The following is a 13606-nucleotide window of genomic DNA, read 5'->3' as shown; positions in this document are numbered from 1 at the left end:
GATAAATCTTCCAGTGAGAGAAGAATTTTCCTTCCCAGTCAAACAGGGAGTTAGCTCTGAAGGGTGCAGAGATATGTGATCTGGTGTGGTTAGAAACTAGAGACCATAAGAGTCAGTTAAAAACTCAAGTTGAGTACTGATGTTTCAATGGAAGGAGTTTGGGTACTAGAAAGAGTGTACCAGCTTTCTGGAATCCAAAAGAGTTCTAGAGTGTTTGGAAAAACACTGGAACAAAAGCCCCTCAACATAAAGATTTAAGTAACTGTGAATTGCTTAAGAAATTCTCATTAGTCTGAAACCTAAGAACAAAAGTCTGTGCATGTATTGGTTTTGCCTCAGAGTTATGTATATTGAGTTGCCTCAGAAATATTCAACCCCTGATTTCACCTGACCTTTTCCCTCTTCGTTAAATAAAATGTTTTGTTATTTTTTTAATTTCAAAACACCTCAAGTGCAATTTAAGTTGTTTACATTAAATGGGGCTCCTGATCCTTCCCTCTGGTCCCTGGACTGAGCCAATAGCCAAAATATCGTACTGTGACAGGGTGGGACAGTCAGCGTTCTTCAGCAAAAAAGTAAAAACATTACTTGAGTGGCTCAGTCTGCAAAGGGAATAAAAATGGAGGGGAAATCTTGCCTCTGGAGGAGGGAAACAGACGGGCCATCATAGATACATTATGTTTTACATCAGTAGCTATGAATAAACAGAAATCAATCCAGGTTTACCTCATTAGGACCTTAAAGACCAGTAAGATTTCCACAGTATAAGGTTTCAACAGTCAAGGCCCCTGTCTGGGAGCTGTGACTCTTGAAACCTTATACCCTGGAAGCCTTGTTGGTCTGTAAGGTGCTACAGGACTGAAAACTTGTTCTTCTACTGCAGATCAAGCAAGTTACCCACCCAAAACTATCCTCAGCATGCACTGATACCCATGCATAAACAAATGCATTAGATAGCCATACTGATCTGTCTTCAAGATTCAAATCTATTGTCTTCCACTTGGCTCCACATTATCCATTTTGTTAGTGCACCAAGTTGCATCCAAATAGGACCCTTTTTGTTCTGACACTGGTGAGGATTCTACCACCAAGTATAAATGACTAAGAGTTGGGTTATTAGAGAGTCAGCATGCTGCAAAGGGACCTGACCCAGGTAGCCCAGGCTAGCCCAGTTTCATTGACCTCAGAAGCTAAGCAGGGTCAATCATGGCTAGTATTTGGATGGGAGACCACAAAGGAGTACAAGGGCCAAGTCACGGAGGCAGGCAACACAAACCACCTTTGAACATCACTTGGCTTGAAAACCCTGCGAGGTCACCATAAGCCAGCTGTGACTTGACAGCACTTTCCACCATCATGGTGTGAAGATAGACTAGAAGATCTGGGTTCAAAACCTTCCTCTGCCATGAAGCACAGGGGATGACCATGGGCTGGTAATTTTTTTTCTTTCAGTGAAACCTACCTCACAAGGTTGTGTGAGAAAGAAAATGGGACAAGGGAGACACATGGAGCTCCTTTGAGGACTGGCAGAATAAAAACATGCAATGACTATCTGTGGAATGTGTTAGTATACTTACTGCCGTGGAAAGAGGTTTCACATGTGACCTGAACATCAGATTACCCACACTTGCAAAGAGACAACTGGCCAGAGCTCAATTCCAAAATTGCTTTATGTTTCTTGTTAATAATACTGTACATCAAAAGGGAACATCAAATGCTTGTATAGACTAAGTATTATGCAAAACTGCCTTTGCTTCGGGTCACACCGCGCACATTACGACACACTAAGCAAAGTCTAGTGCGAGCCAAGAATGACCAAGGCATATTTCCAAAACCTGTTTTCAGGGCCAGAGCTCCATCCTTGAACATGCAGCGTGGTTGTCTAAATGGGTCAGTTCTATTGCTGAAACTTAGCAAATTTCACCTAGAATTGGATTGAAGACTACCTAGATACCATATACAAGCTGTTTTGAGCTCTTAAAGAGATATCAAATTTCTTTAAGACACTCATTTACAACTGCATTGCAATACAGCCAACCATGCTGGAAGGAGGACAGAATTCAGGCTTGCATAAGTACAGTATGCATGCATGCCTGGTTCTTATGCTAACAAGCATGTTTTTGAATAAGCCAGTGTTTTCTACAGGTTACAAAAGTACTGAGCACAAGCAGAACATCAAATCTGCAGTCCTAACTACATTACTAGCACCAAAGCAGGGTTTTTCCAATGATTTCCCCATACCCTATGCTAAAAGAAACCTAAAGGGTACTTAACGTACATGTGCAATCAACAGATGAAAATACTCTTTTGAAGAAAGAACGTTTGCTCAGAAGAAGAAAAGCATATTTCAGTGCAGTTATTTTATTGCTTGGAGAAATGTATACATACAATTACTTGACAGAGTCATATATATACACATACACACACACATATACACAAGATGTTTTTATATACACACACACACATATACTTCAGTGCCAGTGCATGCAAGATATTTTGAGGAATTAATCACTCATAAATGCAATTTTAAGTTTCCCCCGATTCTGATCTATTTTATGCCATGTTGCTTTTTTCCACAGAAAAGTGTAGATCTCACAAGTTGAGGGGGAAATGCAGTAGTTAATATTAGAAGTATACTCCAATTAACCTAATATGTTAAACATTTTAAAGACATATTAAAGTATCATATTTATATACCATGAATATATCTATGGCCCTGGAATCATCCGTTTCTGATCATCAAAGAAACCAGGGCTGCTTCTAGACAGGAGTGTGAAAATACTCTTCCACTGTGCAGCAGCAAGGAATGGGTGGAAACAGAATCCACACACCCATTCTGCATCACTCACTGTTTCTGCCACCTCCAGATCACCTGCTTCTTCCCTTCCCCTCCCCACATCACACAGAACAAGGTCTTCACTAAGACCTGAAGCCCTAAACTATGCTAAGTGGCTCCATAGTATTACCCCCCAAAATGGTAATCGAGTTACTGCTATATACTGGCTTCTAATCTGAAGCTGCTAAACTGTAGTTTACTCAGTTTTGAGTATAAATCCCATTCTGCATAAAATCAGTTGCATGGGGAAAAGAAAACAGCCTAGAAATCCAACTTTTCCCCTCACTTTCTCTACTGAACTGTGCTGCACTATAGTGCTAGAGAATGCCTTGAGGGAGGAAAAGCCCTTTAAATGCCTAAAGGAAGGAAGTGGTACATGACCACAAGCTATGGCACACCATCTTGAAAAGAGAGCTTAGCTCTACCCATCTCTCCACAGTGGCAGTGAATGGAGCATCCATACAGACAGTTCCCAGAAGTCCCTCTGCAGATTCCCAGTGAAGCTACAAAAATGGTCTTGAAGCCAGCTTCAAGAGGGGGTTAGATAAAAATATGGAGCAGAGGTCCATCAGTGGCTATTACCGGTAGCTACAGTGTGTATATATATATGTATGTATGTATGTGTGTGTGTGTGTGTGTGTGTGTGTGTGTGTATCCAACATGGCTTCTCTTATGTTCTTATGTTTCCTCCAACCAGCTTCAAGGAATGACAAAGTGCATGGAAGCAGCCTAAGCAGGGCTTTTTTGGTAGAAAAAATCCAGCAGGAACTCTTTTGCATATTGGCTGGACAGTGTTAGTTTGGTGTAGTGGTTAAGTGTGCGGACTCTTATCTGGGAGAACCAGGTTTGATTCCCCACTCCTCCACTTGCACCTGCTGGAATGGCCTTGGGTTAACCATAGCTCTGGCAGAGGTTGTCCTTGAAAGGTCAGCTGCTGTGAGAGCCCTCTCAGCCCCACCCACTTCACAGCGTGTCTGTTGTGGGGGGAGAAGATATAGGCGATTGTAAGCCGCTCTGATCCAGAGAGAAGGGCAGGGTATACATCCGCAATTCTTCTTCTTATATAAGCAGAAATTTTGATCACTATTCTTGAATGCTTATATTAAACAAGATGGTGTGCAAAAGATTAGATGACAATGTTCAGCACAGATTTTGATTAAAATAAAATCTCAGTCTGGAGGAATGAACAAAATGTTGCCTTTTACTCAAAATACAAGAGGAGGACCTGCCAATGGAAATCCCCACCCCCTTCTCACTGCTGCTTCCGGCTCCAGCTCATCTTCCCTTGGCTATTGACCCTACAGCCCTCTGCCCACTCACTGGTCTTTTCCAAGCACAGCCAGTGAAAATGAAGTGAGCAGGTAAGTCAGAGCTACCAGTGCCTCAATGCACCATTTTGGGCTGCCAATAATGCCCAGGTAGGGAAGGCAGCATGGTATAGCCCAGTCTCATCAGAAGCTAAGCAGGGCTAGTACTTGGATGGTGGACCACCAAGGAAGGCTCTGCAGAGGAAGGTGATGGCCAACCACTTCTGTTTTTCACTTGCCCTGAAAGTCCGTTGGTAGGTCCACCATAAGTCAACTGCAACTTGACAGCACATATGTACATAATACTGCCTGACCTTCAGCCTCAGGAGGTGGGATTTTTTGCCAGCATGCACACCATACTGCTATTCACTTTGGGGGTGTACTCCAAGTTAATTCCCCCCCCCCCATACACTGGCTAAGATTTTTCTGCAACCCCAGAGATTGCCATGGTTTCACAAAACTGTTTTAGATCATAATCCTGACTGGCTGTGCAAAATTGCCTACCTGCAGTAGGGCCAGCAGTTGGATACTGTGGCCAAGAGGTGCTGCCTGTTTATACAGGAGCACCCCAATAGAGAGAGAGAGGGGGGGGCTCCTAGTTCTGGAAATAATGGAATCTGATCAGAAACAGGCCAAGGAAATATTCCATTCAAAATGGAGTGGAACTAGCAGTGAGCTTGTTCTGGTTATTAGCTAAGGCATCCTCTTGACATGACCTTCTCCCCCGCCCAAACAGAATGCATAAGGACAATGGTGTCTGCCAGTAAGTATTACTCATGACTTAATTCTCAACAACTGATCAATGGCCCATCCCTCAGGCTCATTGCTTCTACTCAGCTTTTTCTATTTACTTCTATGCTAATACCTATCACGTCCCTCAAAGTCTTTGTCTACTACTCTGATTTCCTTCCTGAGTCTCAAAATCAAACCAGTTTAAACCCATCAAGTTACATCCTAGGCCATGCCCCAGCAAATACGATCTATTGTTTTCAACTGGGAATGCATTCAGGTGTTCCATTAAGACCCATCACTGGCTATTCAGGTCCCCATAGTTACTAAAGGGTCTCCACCCCTCAGAACCCTATATAAACTGGGTAAAAATTCCATTATGGTGTACATTCTATAGGGCACCATTTACAGTCTGTACCTCCCCCCCACCCCCGTTACTCTTTGTCGTGCATGCCCTTCTCTTCAATTTTCCTGCTGAATGGACGTCTTCTCACCTGGTGTAATGCTGTGGACCAAAATTATATATGGTTCCTTCTAATTTTAAGTTGGGCAGGCTTGGGGCCTGCTTATAAATTTGTAAAAGTTTTAATTTTCTTGGCAAAGCCCTAAAGCCTAAAGGTCAGGCCCATTAGAGAGGGCCTTGAGTTGGTGCACCTGCAGATTGGTTGCCCAGGGAACCGAAGGGAGACACCTGTGGCCGACACCCATATCTGCGTCTCGTTAATGTTAACTGGGAAAGTTGAGTCCTGATTGGGTTTTTTAAATCTACCCATGGGGGCTCCTTAAGAATAAAAGATTTCCTTTTACTTGGCTCTGAGCCCTCGACGGGACGACTGGACTAGACTCTGGGACCCTAGACTCTATGTTGGGGCTCCCTGTTTGTGGCTTCAATGGACTTTGTTGCCGGATTTCTTTGGAACCATATGGTGTCTTTAGTTAAGTATACTCTGCAATGTTATTGTTTTGGCTCACTGCTCTTAATGATAATTTTTAAGCCTATTTGTAAATAAACTCTTTTTTGTTTTACAAAGAGTTTTCTTGTGCCTTGTGTGGGGGGTTGTAGCAACGTGCCAAAAGCTTACTCGACCGCCCCGAAGGTCGCCTAATCTACCAAATAAGAAAAAATATCTTGACTGGGGAGCTCCCGGACACATCTACTGTGCTTGGGCTGTCTCTGGTCTTAGAGGATATAACTCTGAGGTTAGGCTGGGATCTCAGAGTGTAAAAGTAATCCAGCCTGGTGGCAGTTACCCCAGGACCCGGTGTTGGGCCTGGATATTTAGAATTTTGTTTGTGCCACCATACTAACGGCCCGCCTGGTCTCGGTCATAAGGGTCGGACCGTTACACCTGGACCAGGTAGTATCACCCTCTTCAATGATCCCTTAAACTCTCTATCGATCACCCCTACCCTTCCTAGCCTCCGGATTGCCTGTATTGTGTATGTGAATGTACCTTTTAACATATTTTAAGTAAACATTATAAAAATATATTTGCCCAGAATATTCTTTCCTGAAAACCCAACCTCCATATCATTGGAGAAAAGATCCTTGCTTACAATTTGCTCTACCTTAAGTCTCCGTCTTGCTAATTTCCCCATTTAAAAGAGGAGGCATAAGCATCTCCAGTAACAATACATATAGCAGTGAGGTGGGCAAAAAAATATTAATTCTGGTGCTATATTTTTTCTGTGGAAAAAATTTCAACCTACATATGCAACCGTCTGTTCATCTACAGATGTCAGGGCTGTTGTGCTACAAATTCATCACACTAGAGCCAGTTTGGTGTAGTGGTTAAGTGGTTAAGGGAGAACCAAGTTTGATTCCCCACTCCTCCAAATGCACCTGCTGATGTGACCTTGGGTCAGCCACAAGTTCACTCAAGGCTGTTCTGTTCAAGAGCAGTTCTGGGATGGCTCACTCAGCTCCACCTACCTCACAGGGTGCCTGTTGTGGGGAGGGAAAGGGAAAGCAGATTGTAAGCTGCTCTGAGACTCCTTCAGGTAATGAAGGATGGGGTATAAATCCAATCTTTTTTTTCTCTTTCTAGATGTAGGATGTGAAAGAGGAACAAACACCAGTGCTTGTGCCTGATCCCAGCTTCTAAACAGGGTATTCATCTTCTTTTTGCTAACATTGTTTGAATGTTTAAATTATTTATTTATTTAATTCTATTTCTATCCCACCCTCCCCGCTGAGGCAGGCTCAGGGCAGCTCATATATGCTCGTGCATATACATTATAAACATATAATAAAAACATAAAAACAATAAAAGCAATTTAAAACATAGAAATTAACATTACAGGTGCCACGATCTTAAATTATGTTGCCTTACTATTCCAGCTAGGTGTTCTATGCAAAGCAAATCTTAGTAATCCAGATGTTCTATATAGAGCAGATTGCAAAAGGTGGTCCAGATATTTTTGGAGACTGTAGTAGCCAGCGGTCTAAATTGTGAATGCCTGGTGGAAGAGTGCCATCTTACAGGCCCTGCAGAACTGTACAAGCTCTCGCAGGGCCCTGATCTCCTCGGGGAGCTAATTCCACCAGTATGGGGCTACTACAGAAAAGGCCCGAGCTCTACTTGTCGTGAGCGAGGCCTCTTTAGGGCTGGGGATTGAAAGCAGATTTTTAGACCCAGACGGAAGTGCTCTCCAGGGAACATGTGGGGAAAGGTGGTCCCTAAGGTATGCAGGTCCCTGGCCATATAGGACTTTGAAGATAAGAATGAAACTGGTCTGCAACTGGCAACCAGTGCAGTGCTTTCAGCACAGGTTGGATGTGCTCCCATAGGGGAAGACCCATTAACAACCTGTCTGCAACATTCCGCAATAGTTGGTGTGAGGAAAAGCCCCCTTACAGAACATCATGATTACCAGCTTGGTTGCCAGAGCACCTGGAGAAGTGACTCTCACACGTCTGGCCAGAGCATGTGGGTAAACCTATCCAGGGGCAAAAGAGACTTATGCAGTACAAGCAGCCATAATGCTACAAAGGCATTCTAGACCGGTACAAGAGTGCCCACCAGGAGAACGGAAGGCTTCCCGTCATTCCGTATGACAGCCATCCCAGCATTGGAGCAAAGGAAACTGTGCCACCAGGAGCTATCCAGGCGAATGGTTATGAAGTTCTGACCATGGAATCCACCGTGGAGGGCTAACACCATGCAGCCACCTTCCTACCAGGCTTGACTCCATTCCATCAAAGCGGATGGCTCACGTACACACCAGATATCACCTTTGGCCTACAAGCAACCTACCCACCCCAGGAGTGGGTAATAGTCCAACCGCCACTTTCTTTGTTTAACAGAACTCTAGACAAAGACTGGTGCCCAGAAGAAGACAGAAGAGGAAGACCATCTTCAGCCAGAGCCAAGTTCCTTTGTATATACTGGGTGTTACCTAGGCCACAATTTGACTCTCTATTGTCACCCTTTCAGATAAGTTCCCTAATCTTGAGTGTTCCCCACCCAGTAGTCACTTCTATTCTTCTTTCCAACTGTCACTTTGGAGCCGCCCCCTGGTCCGTTTCAATCTGAAAGTTCTCTCAGGTATCCAGGATCCAGGCAAGTCCATTGGTCAAGAACAACCACCCAATTAGGTGCCACCAATGCACTTTCTATCGGTTGTCGCAGTAGTCCAGCCCTTATGGTCACTGCGAAACCTCCCCTTTTCATGAGGCACCAGCTGACCACCTTTCTTCTCCCTCGTACCTCCCATACCCTAAGGGCTCAAGAGAGTCCTTATAATCTGTGGACTAGCTACCCACAGGTGTGCTTCTATCAGTATTCCAACTTCCGCTGCATAGATCCATCCCCGATTCCTGATCAGTTTCGGGTCCCTTTTCCATTTCCTCGCTTGTCGCCATTGGAGCCTTCCTTGAAGACTACAATAGGTAAATATCGCCCTGTGTGTCAACCCATGTGTTCATCCATCCATCCATCCATCCATCCATCCTAGGACTGAATGTGTGATTTTATGAGTATTTTATCTTGTATGGAAGTCTATTTTTTTCTTAATAAATTTTAACTGATTTTACTTAATTAGAGTCCCAATATTCTTACACATTACTTTTCTGGACAGTTAATCTTGTATACACAGGTAAAAGATCCTGAGTGAACCAGGTGCCCACCTGACTAATTCTCCAACCTCGTTTTGAGGGCATTTTGGCTTACATTGGAGCTTCTGGGCTTGAGACAAGGGCAGCCCCATGTAGAGGGCATTGCAGTAATCCAATCTCGAGGTTTGTTGAAATTTGAATTGGAACATTTTTCCAGAAAACCCACATCACTGATCTAGAGTATCCATGTTATACATTCTTGTAATATCCTCTTTTTTGTTGTGAAATAAAGTAAGGCTGCTCCCAGACAGGGGTACAGAAACACAGAGGCATGGAGCACTGTGGAAATGGATATCTGCCCTCCCCTGTTCTCACACTGCTTGCTGAGGCAACACCCTGCTGCATCTTGTAAACAAATAGTGACACTACCCCATATTTCTGTCAGAACTGAGAAGGAACAGTGGGACCAAATATGCACTAATCCTTACGCTCTCATCCTTAAACTTTCTCCATTGTTTTCCACCATAAGCTCTTGTACAGCCACTTGCTATTCTGTAAAATGGAGGCATGAATGCTTCAGTACCATTAATATCTTTTGTAGCTTCCTCCTTTTTCATTCCTTATTTCGATTCTTCAGGCCAAGGGTCTGTTGCTCCAAAGGACATGGGTTTTCTCCCTCCACTAAAGGCAAATAAGCCAGAAGCCACTGACATCCCTACCAGATTCGATACTTTAAAGCCAGTTTAGCTAGAGAAGTTCAAGAGGATTAATTTAAGTGGAAAAGTTAAAGCAGCCACCAGGGAGAGCAAGTATTGGACTTTTCATATCTCAGCTTATTATTACTAATATTACAAAGAAACTTCCCCTGATTGTCCTTTTCTTTCCCAAATTCCCCATCTGACCAGATGTCTCACTCTCTCCCTTGCTTCCACCCGTCAATCATGTTCACAGCTGAAATTTGATTTCACTCCCAACAGTAACCTTATATGAAATATTACCATAGGGGTCAGTACAATCTGAACCCTGGCACAGAAGTTCATTAACTCTTCCTAGGCCCAATATCTGTTTGTTTCAAAGTTACACAGTTTTAACACTAATCGTTTTTGCAACATGAATTTGTCCTCCATTACTAAATCCCAGACTAAGAAACAAAATAACTGGATCTTTCTCTGGTTTTTCATAGCCAGACATTACAGTCGTGCACAAAAACACACTGACCTTCCTTTCCCCAAAATAAACAAAAACAAACAAAAATCAGAAAATTGAAAATAAAGATAAATTAAAGCAAAGCATGTTGGCTGAGATTTTTTGCTAGCACAGTGAAACCTCATGCAGTTCTGCCTGCTATTTGTTGACAGCGTACTCCAGAGTCACCTTGTTAAAATTCACTCAAGAAAAAAATGTGATTACAATTAGTTTACAAATAGTCATTCTCCTCAATATGACATGTAGTAACTAAGGTTACCATTTTAAACTTTTTCAACTATATTTTAAATTACACCTGAGCAAAACTGGGTATGAGAATCATATCTGGATAAGCAAGCAGAGAAATATGAAAACCCAGGGGGGAAATGGAAGATTGGAGGGGTGAGGGAATGGGTGGGTCATCATTTTTTGTGGACCTTTGGCCAATTTTTCTGATGAGAAATTTCAGGGACCACTGAAGACCCGCCCCCCACCCCACTTTGAGTGAGATGATTATTAAAGGCAAATTAAAATATTTAGCACAAAAATCTGAGGGATTTTTTTCATTCCATTTTTTCTAGTGTACATTTTGGGGAGCACTAAAAAAAAGAAGACTCCTAGGAATTATTTATTCATTTTGAAATTTGTTCAGGATTTTTGAAGACAAGATGTCACTCACTCGAAATACACAGAATTTTTTTTCCTGATGGACAAAACATGGGAAAGCACTGAAAAACGCCTATGAAATTTGATTAGAATAGGATAAGTGTCTTTTGAAAAGCATGAAATGTACTAAGAGTGTATCAGCTGCACTCCTCTCTCACTTTGTAATTTGGCACATTTTGCAGTTTTACTTGTAGCAAATCAGAGCTTTTTTGTAGAAAAAGCCCAGCAAGAACTCATTTGCATATTAGATCACACCCCCTGATGTCACCATTGTTTCACACAGTGCTTTTTAAAAAGAAAAAGCCCAGCAGGAACTCATTTGCATATTAGGCCACACACCCTGGCACCAAGCCAGCCAAAACTGTGTGTTCCTGCTAAAAAAAAAGCACTCTAGAAAACGAAGAATTTATAGTTTTAAATTCCAGATATGTGTCAATACACTTTTATATGCTAGTTAACTTATAAATGGTTCATTTTTATGTTAAAGCAATAGAATTGGTTTAGACTCAATAAGGAGAGAGTGCATATATGTGCTGGTAAAAACTGAAACATCCCCCCATGGCTTCAAAATTTGTGAACTTTATAACACTGCAGAGATCTGAAGATGGGACTCTGTTCCAAGGCCTCCCAACCAGGAGCAGAGTGGGAAGAAAAAAAACAGCCTTGGGACATGGCTCCACCCCTCAGTTTATCTCTGCCTAGCCAAAGGAAGGAGGGAGAAAGTGCATGATGGAAAAAAGGAGATGCCATGGCATCCTCTGTGCTCGCCAAGCCTTTCCAGAATTGGGCGGCAGCTTGAGTGGCTACTGCACTTCTCACCACTGGTCCAGCAGGACACCAAACAGCCAGGAAAAATCCTGGTCCCCATAACAGCCAATCCACCCCTACTCACAACCAATACTCCCTTCTAAGCTGTGGAGTTTTGTGAGCAATTTTTTTTTACTTTGGGAGCTACTGGATTAAAGCTGTGAACTACTACATAAATTAGCTTGCTCTGGGGCATTTTTCCTGAGCTAATGCAAAAATATGTTGGCTCACACTAACTCAGTTTAGAGGGAATAATGCTCACAACTCCATCTACTGTACCATATTAACACAGAGGAATATATGGTAGCAGGCAGGGCCATCTTAACAGCATTATGGGCCCCCGGCAAAGCAGTGCACTGGGCCCCTACGACAACTACTCACAGGAATAAAAACGTAAATAGTTATTAGTGCTGCATCATACAGTATGGGGTCCCTGTGCTCGTGGGGCCCACGGCCCATGCGTGCCCATCAGGCCCATGCGTGAAGACAGCCCTGGTAGCAAGTGGCAGTTTTACAGTGTTGTTTAAAGCAGACTTTTAAAGCCATATTTAATCACAACAGTACTTGTGAAATCTATACAAACACCCAATATTTTCTTGCATCTTAAGTATTCCAAGTGTAAACTAAACAATTCACAAAACGTCTGAGGAGCTACTGAGAAACCGGGGCACATTTCATTCTATGTCCATACACATGAACTTGGAGGTACTACAATTGGCTAGTGCCCCAAGGAGAAGCAAACGCCCTTTTATGCATTTCCCAAACCAAGCCCTTATAACCAGCAAAGATGCCTCTACTATGCAATTAAACCTTCTAGCAAACAGAATGAAAAGACAACTACTTACGTCATCACAGCAATACTTTGCTAAGGCAGTAAAATAGGGCAGTCATGCTTTGCACGCAACGGCATACATTTGATAATTCCTTCCCATACAGAGGGCTAATTTATGCCCATACCTTAACCACTTTTTGTTTTCGCTATCAAGTCACAGCTGACTTAGGCGACCCCATAGGGTTTTCAAGGCAAGAGTCATTCAGAGGCGGTTTGCCATTGCCTGCCTCCACGTCATGACCCTGGTATTCCTTGGAGGTCTCCCATCCAAATACCAACCAGGGCAGACCCTGCTTAGCTTCTGAGATCTGACAAGACTGAGCTAGCCTGGGCTATTCAAGTCAGGGTCCTAACCACTTTGCTAGGTTTTTCCCCCTTAAATATTAGGAACCCAGGAAAACCCAACTCTACAAGACCTATGCCGCCTTCTTTCTAAAGGAACTCAAGTAAAAAAGTTAAATGAGGGGAGGACAAAAAGAGGGGAAAGAAACATGGTTATTGTTGTCAGAGTATGTTTTCACATGCTGGATCACAGTCTCATCATTTGTTGTGGTAGACATCAATAATGTGACAAAAAGGGGGGGGGGCTTCCCAAATATCTGTTAGGACATAAACCCAATACATTCAGCCAGTGAAACCTAATCTTGGCTGGGAAGGGTGGTCTAAAATCAAATACATAAACAAACAAGCATTGGCCCCAGTAACACAGTGAAACTGACCAAAACATCAGAGAGGGAAACAAATTCCCTTAAGACTCAAGGAATTTCTTAGAATCTGGGATACTTTTTAAGAAACCCACAAATAAGGATCTGGCACCTCACAGGAGCTGTAGCGCAGCTGCCCACTCAACAACCTCACTATGATGGCCTAATGAGCGGCGAGACCCCTAAGCACCTTGGAAAGACAGCCTGCTTCTTCTGCTAGGAACCCCCACCCTCAGACGGCCCTTGTACCTTTCACAACTGTGTGACAGGCCAAAAAAACCCACAACCCATCCCAAACCATGCATGCAACTTTCCCAGTTGTGGCCTTTTCATATGCAGAGGACCTGTAACTAATGAAGTTCTGCCAAGCAGATACTTGCTAGAAGCAAAGAAACTCTGCTGGAGGCGGGGGTACAGCAATCCTGCTGTCAGATTAAAAAAACAAACAAACCAATTACTTCCATCCCTTCCTTCCCTAGCAGA

The 13606-nt window shown here is 43.1% G+C and overlaps 1 protein-coding gene across 2 annotated transcripts in view; it reads right to left on the bottom strand.

Moving 5' to 3' along the window:
• Positions 1–13606, bottom strand: part of MAF (MAF bZIP transcription factor) — a 306049-nt gene that overhangs the window by 274525 nt on the left and 17918 nt on the right. The window lies entirely within an intron of this gene.

The sequence above is a fragment of the Heteronotia binoei genome, chromosome 14, assembly GCF_032191835.1.
Source record: "Heteronotia binoei isolate CCM8104 ecotype False Entrance Well chromosome 14, APGP_CSIRO_Hbin_v1, whole genome shotgun sequence".
NCBI classification, from domain to species: Eukaryota; Metazoa; Chordata; class Lepidosauria; order Squamata; family Gekkonidae; genus Heteronotia; species Heteronotia binoei.
The sequence above is the reverse complement of the archived record's forward strand: the minus strand, read 5'-3'. Positions and strand labels throughout refer to the sequence as shown.